Raw genomic sequence first — 12,472 nt, 5'->3', positions numbered from 1 at the left:
GAAAAGTACACATTAGTGGATTTACACAAGAAAAGGAAGAATGGTCAAGCATGTGGAGAAAGACCACAAAGTTTCCATCCAACGTAACAAGTGGGAAGCAAATTTTAAGGAGACAGCAGATATCATTGCCAAAAACAATACAGAGGTCTAGGAAAATAACTCAAAATTGTCCACTGGGTTTGGCTGATCAGAAGTTCCTAATTAGGAGATTCAATGGAGAGGTGGGGTCTGAAGCCAAAGTGCAAGAGTTTGAGGTGTAAATATGCAATAAGAACACAGGCAGCAAACAAATAATCTTCTGTAGAATTGAGAGCTATCATCCTCTATTTTTGCCCCATGGACAGAACAGAGAATGCCTAATACCACATTACAGCTCCATCCTCATTTATTTAAATGCCATTGTGTATTTTGAAATTCTGCATAAATTTTACAATCTACTTATTTTGCATTTGAGTGATATTGAGTATTTTGTGTCCTAGTTCTGAATTTTCCCCATGCAAGTGAGAGAGCAGAGGAAAGGAGATGGAGAAGAAAAGGAAGCTATGAAGAGCGTATTGTTGAGCTGATTATAATGTGGGCAAATGGATTTGAACTTTGTTGAGATCCTTTGAGAAACTACGCAGAGTGTACCTCAGAGAATTGATCTTTTGAAGGACTGGAAGCTGGGGAATATATGCAATGATTCCTGTCCTCATTGACAAAAAGTCAATGCCAGGGACATTAATTCCTTTGGCATTTGCAAGGTGTCTAACTTCTAGGTGAGGAAGAACTTCTGTTTTTGGAGAAAGTCCATGGTAGAGGAGCTGAGAGCTGGAGTGAGCCAGGTGTGGTAGGGAAGCATGCACAAGGAAAGTGTCCCACCCTGCAACAGAGGTCAGTGGCATGACGGTGGGGCACAGAGCACAGACGGCATCCTGGTTCCACCAAAAATCTCCAATAGAATTATCACTCTAGCAAGTGCCAGGCTGATCTTGTATTTTCTCATATTCTGTAGCACGTGGCAAGGAGCACATATACCTGTTTGAGAAGCATGAATTCAGAAGATATGTATACATAAGTGTCTTTAAAGAAACAAACAAACAGGTTTAAAAAAAAAAAGGTACAGGGCGTCTATGGAATCTGACTCAGACAGGGTCAGCCTCCTGGAGCTCAGGTTGAATGAAGGTGCGGTCAGGCAGACTCCACTCAGAGGTGAAGAGCCCAGGTTGCTGTTAAGAGAGAAATGTGAGGATGGGGACCAAAGTTCAGTTCTACCAGTCCCTGTTTGCTACTTCAAAGTGAGAATCAATCCCCCACCACAAAAATGAATGAGGAAATTAACACTTCCCCTGACCATACTATTCAGGCAAACGCTTCCATTGTTAAAAAGCATAAGTAGTTAATAATTCATACTTTAAACACTGTCACACTATTAATAGCACAATTAACCAGGGAGAAATAAATGTACATGTTTCCAAACTAATAATCTGACTGCATCTCTGCCATTCTCTCTCCATGTCCATGGCTCCCATTGCATTGACAGGTATCACATGTCTTACTCAGCTAGAAGCTAAATAATATCTCTAACAAAGTCTTTTTCCACAAGTAGATCAGTCAAAAGATAAAATAGCAATTCCAACTCTTTCAGTCTGAGTTAACTCTAGAACAATATGTGTGTTCTGGAACTCATAATGTTCTAAACCTGTAGGTCTTGAAACTTGGTTCCCAGACCAAAAGCATCAGCATCACCTGGAAACACATTAGGAATACAAATTCTCACCCCCTGACAAAGATTCTCTCCTTGACCATACTTCAGTCAGATTCCTCCAAACTCTCTTCTCAGTTTGGCTCTGAATTTTGGGCTCCCATGTTTTTCTCTGCATTGTCCAGTTTTAGCAAAAATCCTGCTAAGTTGGTTTAGCAAGATTCTCCCACCCTCAATATCTAATCAGTTTCCAGCACCAAGCCCCTCCTGTATCTGATCACTCTAGCCTACATTCAGGAAGAATCCTGTTAGGTTGGTATAGTCAGAATCTTCCTTCACTCCTGATTATTTCCTTTTAGTAATTTTCTATCAGTGACTTCCCGCCCCCTGCCCCCTGCCACTCTGCTCCTTAGCTATAAATCCCCACTTTCCCTTGTTGTATTTAGAGTTGAGCCCAATCTCTCTCCTCTCCTACAAAATCCTGTTAAAGTAGCCCCTTTGAATAGTCTTTCCTACCACGTTTAACAAATGTCATGAACAATTTTTTCTTTCACGTCCGTCTCAGACCTACTGAATCAGCAACTCTGGGGTAGGACCCAGCAATATTTTATCAAGCTCTTTAACAGATTCTGATGCTTACTAAGGTTTGAGACCCATTGCTCAAAATGTGACCTAAGGAAAGATGCATTCATACCACAAAGTCAACATACTAGTGATGTGGACAGGTGCCAGAATACACAGCAAAAACTAAATCTTCATTCTCATAGACCTCATATCTAGTGAGAGTATTTGTGAAGCTTCATTAGACATAGGTGCGCACTAACATTAACTAAAATGAAGGAAGGCTTACCTAGGCCCCCTGGAGAAACTATGATTATTTTAGGCATCTGATGGTAGTAGTAATTTAAGGATCTGATTTAAAGTTCGGAATCAGTTGTGGCTCTGAAAACCCCACAGGACAGTGGCTACAATTCTAATTGTCAGGATCAGTTTTGTGGTTCTGTACTGACCTGTGGTTTCACATGAGAAATACCCACAGCTGTAGAGGAAACCACAAAGGTCTGGAAGCTGCAGGCAGAGGTAAACAGAACCACAGTATATTCTACAAACGATAATAAGGAACCACAGAAGAGTATCAAAAGGGGAAAAAAATGCATTCCTTGGCTGGGAACTTATTGAATGTTTAAAATCAGAGAACAGACTGGTAAGAAAGGGAAGGGGATCGCCATAGCTTTAATTACACAAAGAAATGATGAAATCCTATATTTTTATTCCCCATTAAGGTTGGTTAAATACAGAATACAGCAGAGAGGTTTATTTAGGAATATATCAGTATTTCACTTCATATTTTTAAAGTGTTTTTTTTAATGTTTATTTATTTTTGAGAGAAATAGAGTGTGAGCCGGTGAGGGGCAGAGAGAGAGGGAGACACAGAATCTGAAGCACGCTCCAGGCTCTGAGCTGTCAGCACAGAGCCTGAAGCAGGGCTTGAACCCACAAACTGGGGGATCACGACCTGAGCTGAAGTCAGATGCTTAACTGACTAGGCCACCCAGGTGCCCCTCACTTTGTAGTTTTTTAAGTAAGCTCTGTGCTTAACATGGGACTTGAACTCATGACCCTGAGATCATTTTTAATCTCTATAGACGTTAGGAACTTATATGTCTCTGCAAAAGTTTAAAAATATTGAACTATTTTTTTTAACCAGACATGCTTTTATAAGAGAAATATTCAAATAAGGGTGAAAAACTAATTCTCCATCTTTAGCTTTTTAACCATCACTATTAAAACTGCATCCTAGGAAATTCTAGGTAGCAATGAGTAAGCTATAACTGTTATAATGCAAAAGCTGCTTAAATTTTTTCCAGTTTTATTCCAGTGGAAAATGTTTCAGAGCCCTTGACCATTCAGAGGGCTTTCCTACTCCCTCTAGTGGTGGCAGCCTTGGAGCTAGAGAGCAACAGGGCATTTCCAAAGTCTGTGCAACAGAATTTAATAGGAAATTTCAAACTCAAAAATTATTCTTTTACTGTTACCTGCCACTCCTCCAAAAAATTACCTTTTGCTTAATCTGCTAGAAATACAGACAGGGTATTTACTTTGTGGTAAATCTCTATTGTAATATTTGAATCTCATTACATTCTTTATTTCTTAAAATTATAATTTTAATGTGAATCCTTATAGTAGTATACATCATTTATATAGTACTATCAAAGACAGTGTTTAATATTCACAACACAGAAATACAAAAGCTAATGCTTTAATTATGAATGGTCTGATCTACAAAATTAGTAGATTGTCTACAGACTTACAAACTTATATATCTTTGCAAAAGTTTAAGCATATTCAACTTTTTAAACAATCAAGCTCTTTACAATAGCAATATTCAATTTAGGAGAAGACTTAAATTGTCCAATTTTAGCTTTTTCAGCATTATTATTTGTGCTTCAAGTCCTTCTCATTCTTCTTTCAGAACCTAGCCCCTTCACTCTGTACATACCGTTCCCAACAGCATGCACACCAGCTTAATTCTTATTCATCATAAATAGAATCACTCTTTACCCTACATGTCCTCCAGCTACCCTACCCCCATTTCTCTATTCTTCTTGCCCCCAAAATTTCCACATTATCACCTCACATTCTCTCTTTATTTAACCCACTCTGATTTAAAGCAGTTGCCATCCCCATGACTCAGCTAAACTGACATTTATCTAAAGCATCAACTATTTTCCTCTAGCAAAATCCAGAGGTCCTTCCTGGGTTCTTTCATTACTTTCTAAGTGGCATTTGACACATTTAAACTGGCTCCCTTTCTTTAATATCTAATAAAGTACCTCAAACTTAAAGCCAAATTGTAGTTTTAGATCTGTTCCCTGAATCCTGGTTATACTTCCCAGTTCATTGCATCACCATCCAAAAAATCCTAGGAGTCAGATTCACCTTCTCTGTTTTCCTCACAAGCATATCCCACCGAATGGCAAATCCTGGCCACTTTACCACCAGAATAAATTCTGAGACTGCCATCTCCTCACAGTTGTACTGCCAGCACCCTGGTGCATAGCACCATCATCTCTAATCTAACACTCTTTATTTTTTTTATTTTAAATAGTTTATTGTCAAGTTGGTTTCCATATAACACCCAGTGCTCATCCCCACAAGTGCCCTCCTCCATGCCCATCACTCCCCTCCCCCTTTCCCCACCCCATCTGCCATCAGTTTGTTCTTGGCATTCAAAAGTCTCTCATGGTTTGCCTCCCTCCCTCTCCCCCACTATTTTTTCCCTTCTTCTTCCCCATGGTCCTTCATTAAGTTCCTCCTAATCCTCCTATATGTGCAAACATATGGTATTTGTCCTTCTCTGCCTGACTTATTTCGCTCAGCATAACACCCTCAATCAAGTTCCATCCATGTTGCTACACATGGCCAGATTTCATTCTTTCTCATTGCCATGTAGTATCCCATTGTATAGATAAACCATATCTTCTTGATCCATTCATCAGTTGATGGACACTTAGGCTCTAATGTTTTGAAACTTGAAATCAACCACAGGAAGAAGTCTGGAAAACCTCCAAAAACATGGAGGTTAAAGAACACCCTACTAAAGAATGAATGGGCCAATCAGGCAATTAGAGAAGAAATTTAAAAACATATGGAAACAAATGAAAATGAAAATATAACAATCCAAACTCTATAGGATGCGGCAAAGGAAAGTACATCGCACTCCAGGCCTATTTCAAGAAATTAGAAAAAGCACAAGTGCAAAATCTAATAGCTCACCTAAAGGAACTAGAGGGAGAGCAACAAGAGCACCCCAAGCCCAGTAGAAGAAGAGAAATAGTAAAAATCAGAGCAGAAATAAACAACATAGAAACCAAAGAAACAGTTGAGCAAATCAATGAAACCAAGAGTTGGTTTTTTTAAAAAAAAATTAACCTAGCACCCTTTAAACCTACCTCCCCTTGGCTTACTTTCCACAGTTTATCTCCACAGAAGCCAGAATAGCCTTTTAAAAGTATAGATAGAATCAGGGGTGCCTGGGTGGCTCAGTTAGTTAAGCATCTGACTCTTCAATTTGGCTCAGGTCATGATCCCATGATCCCAGGGTCATGGGATTGAGCCCTGCATTGAGCTTTGTGCTGAGTGTGGACCCTCCTTAAGATTATCTATCGATCGATCAAGAGAATTTATATATTCTACAAATCCCTCTCCACTCCTACCTTCTAGGTGTGTGTATATATATATATATACACACACACACACACACACAGAGAGAGAGAGAGAATTTGATAGGTAGAATTTTATCTCCCAGTTTCCAGTGGCTGACCACTCAAATTAGAAGAAAATACAACTCTCCACACCCCATGGCCAGCAAGACACTGTATCACCTAGGTCTTGCCACACATCGACATCTACATTTCCTCTACTCCTGCCCATATGTTCCATCCATCTTTTCTACTTTTTCAGTAGCTGTTGAATTGACATTCAATTCCCTATGCATTGCTAGCTCCTTCTTATCTTTCATATCTCAGATGCACTGTCACTTCCTCTGTCTACTTCTCTGACCACTCTGTCAAAAGAAGCCCCTTCCACTATCCTTTTACCCTTTTTCATAATGTTCATAGCACCTTTCCCTTTTTAAACCACATTATTGGGGAACCTGGGTGGTTCAGGTGGGTAAGCATCTGACTTAAGCTCAGGTCTTGATTTCACATTTTGTGCATTCAAGCCCCACATTGGGCTCTCTACTGCACAGAGCTTGCTCCAATCCTCTGTCCCCCCACCTCTGCCCTTCCCCATTTGTTCTCTCCAAACAAACCAACAACCTTAAAAAAATAACCACCTTATTGATTTTATGTATGTGCTGTGTCTCCATCCATCAGAATGTAAGCTCAACAAATTCAGGGATCCCTTTTTGTGTATTCACCACTGGATTTTGGGTGTCAAGTGCTCATTACATAGCATATTTACTGAACAAGTCAACAAATGAATAAATTCCTTGGACTATGACTGGCAACATGCCCAACTCACATGCCATGAATGCTGTGAATTGCCCCTTCCCCAACATGTCTCGGGTATATGGTTTGTTTCTTCCTCCTTCGTATACTTGCAGTGAGTGCTTCAGAGCCTGTGCCCCAGTGAGTAATCTCTTCAGATTTCCTCTAGTTCCCTAAGACCAGAAGTGCCTTAAAGGGAAACTCTGACTCCAATTCTATATTCCTTTGGTCCCTGAGGCTAAGGAATTAAACAGAGTATGAAAGATGAGTGGGTTAGGGAAGACACAAAACCGATATGAAGATTATTTTAGTTGTTCAGGAAAGAGATAATAAGGCCCCAGCAGTGAGTTTGGTGGAGAGTGAATAAATTCAAGAGATATTATAGCATTAGAATTGATAGGCCAGATAAATTTAAGTGGGCGTGTCTTAGTCTGCTGGTGCTACTGTAACAAAATACCACAGACTGAGCTTCTTAAACAACAAACATTTATTTTTCATAGTTCTGGAGGCTGGAAGTCCAAGACAAAGGTATTGGTAGGGCTTGTTTCTCCTGAGGCCTCTTCCCTTGTCTTGCAGATAGCATCTTCTCACTGTGTCCTTTCACTGGTGTGTGTGTGTGTGTGTGTGTGTGTGTCTGCTTCTCTCTCTTCTTTAAGGACATTGGCCCTATTGGATTAGGACTCTGTCCTTATGACCTCATTTAATTTACATTACCTCCTTAAAGTCTCTATCTTCAAATACAGTCATATTGGGGGTTAGTGCTTCAAACATATACATTTTGGGGAGAACAAAATTCAATTCACAGCAGGAAAAAAGATCTGTTTAGGTTAAGAAGCAGCAATGATAACTCCAAAATTACTTAATTTGTCTAATTGTTCTTCTTTTCTATTACAGATATATATTTATTTTATATAGTAAGCCCATTATAATCATTTTAAAGGGCAAGAAAATTTTCTGTTTACTTGAAGAGCATAATCTATATTGATTTTAGATTTAGGACCTAGTTTAGTTTTAGGACACAGTATCCCTTAACTTCTAAATTACACCCACAAATCTCTTTGTGCCAATTTGTGCATCATTTAGGTGAGTATGTTAGTTGGTTTCACTACTTTTAAGCAACAGAATAATCCCTGTTGTTTCTCAATCCTTCTTGAAGAAATGGGAAGGAGCTGAAAATACCATGTGCCTCAGAGAAGTACCCTGAAGGCTAAGGGTTTGAAGAGCTCAAGCTTGCACAGACCTAAGCAATAAGAATGAGAAGAGTCTGAGGCCTGTGCTCGGCTGCTGCCTTTTACTGAGCTGTCTGCACTTCCTCACCTCCCTGTTTCCCATTGTTCACTCTATGCAGGCTTCTGACAGGACACTGACGTCCCTCCTACATCACCAGTTATCTGAATTTATCACATTCCATGTTGAGCCTAAAACCCACTTCTTTGAATTTTCAGTGAGAACTAACACAGTTGACCACACTTCTTTCTTGAGTTCTTAGTTCCCTTAGAAAATGCATTTGTATTTCCCCCAACGTCACTGGTTCCTTCTTTTTACTCTTCTTCCTGGCTCTTCTTTCCCTCCATATTCATTATCAACCTCTCCATATTCATTATCTCATTCAGGACCCTTGCTTTAAAGATCAAATCTATATCTCAAGTTCTGGCCTCTTCCCTGCAACTCCAGATTCTTGTCTGGCTTAACGCCTCTGCTTAAAAATCTAACGTCTTAACAATTCCAAAATAGGATTTCTGACATTTCCCCCCAAACCTACTACTTCTCCAGTCTTCTCCATAACAGTAAATGGCACCAAATTCATCTAGTTGCTTAATTCTCAAATAATACTGGTAATAGTACTTACTGATTTGGGCCAAATTCTGTTCTAAACAGAACCTTATTTTTCTGTTTAGAAAATACCTTAGAAAAAAACTTTATTTTTAAGGCTTAATATTTTATGTGTTGGACTTCTCTTTTGCCTTAGCTTTTTCGGAAGTTTCTTTTGTACATTGTAGAAGGGATATATTCACTAGCTCTCCTCCCACTCCAGACTCCCATGCATTTCGAGATTACTATGGATGCTGTAAGCCTGCCATGCCTTGTTGACTACTGAGTAACTTTCTCCTCCCAGGCAAATGCCATCCCCTCTTGTCTGGTAAGAATTAGCCAATGATAATAATTATCATGACCATTTTACAACTATAATAAAGATACTTCTTGTAGAAGATATTGCCTCTCAAAATTATAGCAGGATAAACTATTAAAAAGCACAAACACAAGAAAATGTTGCGGTGAAAAATTAAGACTCACAAGGTAACAATAATATAAATAGTGCTTTACAATACTCTGAACTACTGTTTAATGTCACCTTTTAGCCATGAAAAGCATACTATGAAAGACGTTACATTCATGAGCCAGTCAAGGCATATAATGATTACTGGGAACATAAACCCTTAGCCTCAGATTTTGGTGGCCATCGCTCATTGAAGGGCTCAGTGCGTGTGGTTCAGTTTCATAAGCAATCATGGATATGGGTAAACATGCTTGACTGATTAATGATAACAGCTTTTAAAACACCACAGACATTTCCAGAGCCCAGAAATGTTTATTTTTTATAGTAAATTAACTTCATTTTCTCTCTCATTCCCTCTAAGGAAAATGGTGACAAATTTAAATTCAGAGTGGACTGCTACATTGAAGATGGCCATGTGCCACAACCTCTAAATAGACTATGGTTTGGGTTTGCATTTCAGCTAAAGGATGGTGGGAGGGAGGAAGCTTAAGAGCAGGGAAAGGAAAAGGAAACCCACACTGAGCACTGTACCAGTGCTGAGCCAATTGCCTTGCATACAGAAGGACCTTGATAAATATTTTATATTTACCAAAAAACAGTAATACTCAAAATTGTAATAATTTATCATATAATATATGTTAAATGCTTATGATGGACAAAGAGAAAGAAATAAATAAGGAACATGTGCTTTGTGTACTACAATACTGGGAAACAGAAAACATATCTCCAATAGGCACATTAGAAAACCAAAAGTTAGAGTGGTCTACTTTCCCACGGTAATACAGGGCAAAAACCAAGATAAAAGCATGAGTCTTTTTTACTTCAAAGCCCACCTTCCATCTATTTATGTTTACCTTCACTGCCTCCAGTGATGAGAGAGAGTATCTAGTTTGTTTATATTAATTATTCTGGCCACTTAATATACTAATATATTTGTTACCTCTCAAAAATCTATATTGCACTAGACATCCTAGTCATGGCATCATAACTGTTATGGCTTCTTTCATGTTACCATGATTCTGGTAATTCCTACCAGTTCATATTGGTCAGAAGAGAGATGCTCTCAAAGGGCACATCCTTCTGAGGGATAGCTTTCCAGGCTTCTAAGGATCATAGCTCTGTGATTCAGAAATGTGCTTAGACCTTATCATGAGCTGAAGCAGAAGGAAAAATGTAGATTGTTGTGACTATCACTTAAAAACAATGAGCTGAGGGGCACCTGGGTGGCTCAGTTGGTTAAGTGTCCGACTTTGGCTCAGGTCATGATCTCACAGCTCATGGGTTAAAGCCCCGCATCAGTCTGTGTGCTGACAACTCAGTGCCTTGAGCCTTCTAAGGATTTTGTGTCTTCATCTCTCTCTGCCCTGCCCCTGCTCACATTCTCTCTCTCTCTCTTTCTCAAAAATAAATAAACATTAAAAAAAAAAAATTTAAACGCTGAGCTGAAATAAAGCTGTGGTTTATAAATCAATTTCAGAGGACAATTAGACATTTTGGGTTTTCCAGTTTTTAAAAATTTTAGTCACAAGTGAATTTATAATCGCACACATGTTTACATATAAAATAGGAAGATTTGTGGCACAGGTGTGCATTATAATCTTCAAGAAAAGAAGACTCGCTGTTCAGGAAAGGTCATTATAAATGTTGGGAAAATTGTGACAATGGTTCTCCTTTTTTTTCTATATGTTAAAAATAGGCATATAGTTTCTTCATAAAGTGTGAGTATGTTCCACATATAAGTAAGTATGGGGGAGGCCCACAATATTTATTTAATTATTCTTCAATAAGTATTTGTTACATGCTCCTTTGTATCAAGAACTATACAAGGTTTCAGGATAACAACTCAGAAAAATGCTACCTGTGCCCTTGGGTACCCCAATATTTAGGCAAAAGAACACAGAAATGAAAACAGAGAAGTAAAATTAACATACGATTTAGTACCAAAATATCAGCAAAATGATATAAGAAATCAAATTTCAGAACCTTGCTTCCTATTTAAATAAAACAAAAACGGATGCCTGGGTGGCTCAGTTGGTTAAATGTCCGGCTTCGGCTCAGGTCATGATCTCACGGTTTGTGAGTCTGAGCCCTGAATCCAGCTATGTGCTGGCAGGTCAGAGCCTGGACCCTGCTTTGGATTCTGTGTCTCCCCCTTCTCTGTCCCTCTCCTGCTCATGCTCTTTCTCTTTCTCTCTCAAAAATAAATTTAAAGAACATAAACAAACAAACAAATAATAAAAACAAACAAAACTCTTGTTCAAGCCTAGTAAATATCCTTTGAATTAAAAAGTTGTTCTGAAAGAGGCAACACACTTTCTGAAAGACTCCAGGCCTTTCTACCATACTGTTTCTGATCATATTGAATCTGTGGGGTAAATGGCCATATCCTTTCTCTGAATGTTCTTCATAGTCTAGTAGTAAAGTTGTTTCCTCCAAGAAGATTTTATTGATTCCCTAATCTGAATATGCTCTATGCTTGCTTTACTACTGTCTTCTAAATAGATCACTGTTTAACCTATGTCATGGTAACTTTTTCTGATTTTTTGCCTTCAAGAACACATGGCTCAGGTCAAGGCCATCTGAAATTACCAAAGAGAGGAGAAAGTTCACCTTTCTCCCTTTTCCTGGAGAATTTCTTCCTCTCTTGACAGATAAGCTAATGTTTCTGAAATTTAGTCAAATAACTGTAGCTCAGGGTATATATGGACTCAGCTACTAACTGAACAGTGGTATCCATAGCTTTCTGGGTGTGCCCTTCTCACTCAGGCCAGCCTTCAAAAAGATGATACCATCTGTGAAATCCTGGAACAGAGCACTGGGTGTCTGCCCTCCATGAATCTACTTTTTGATCTTAGTATAAAAAAATTACATCATGATGTATATAATGACCCTGATCAAAGTTAAACTATACAAAATGGAATGGGTAAAACAGCCAATCTCTGTTTTGGCAGCAATGGAATGTATCAGAGAGCTGAGGTTGTGTTTTGCTGCAATAACAAATGCCTCTGAAATCTCAGGCTTACAACAGAGATTCCTCTTTCACTCCTATTACATCTTTCTTGGCTATAGCTCATTCTATCCATTCTCTCTCTCAGGACCTAGAATAATTAGCCTTTATCCAAAACAATGTAGGTGTCCCAAAAGAGGAGAAAGTAGGTGACAGGCCATGTGCTGGCTTTTTCAGCTTCTCTTGGACATGACACACATCACTCTTGCTCCTGTTCATTGTCAAAACAAGTCCATGACTAATGACATTAATGGGTTGAGAGTATATAATTCCCTCAGAGGGAGAAAACTGTAGTAGGAGCAATGAATATTTAAAATTTTTTAACACTTATTTATTTTTGAGAGACAGAGAATGAGTGGAGGAGGGGCAGAGAGAGAGAGGAAGACACAGAATTTGAAGCAGGTTCCAGGCTCCAAGCTGCCAGCACAGAGCCTGACGCGGGGCTCAAACCCATGAACTGTAAGGATCATGATCAGGGCCGAAATCAGATGATCAACCAACTAAGCCAT

This window comes from Crocuta crocuta, unplaced genomic scaffold, assembly GCF_008692635.1.
Source record: "Crocuta crocuta isolate KB4526 unplaced genomic scaffold, BGI_CrCroc_1.0 scaffold471, whole genome shotgun sequence".
Taxonomy (NCBI): Eukaryota; Metazoa; Chordata; class Mammalia; order Carnivora; family Hyaenidae; genus Crocuta; species Crocuta crocuta.
This window is presented reverse-complemented; position numbering follows the sequence as displayed.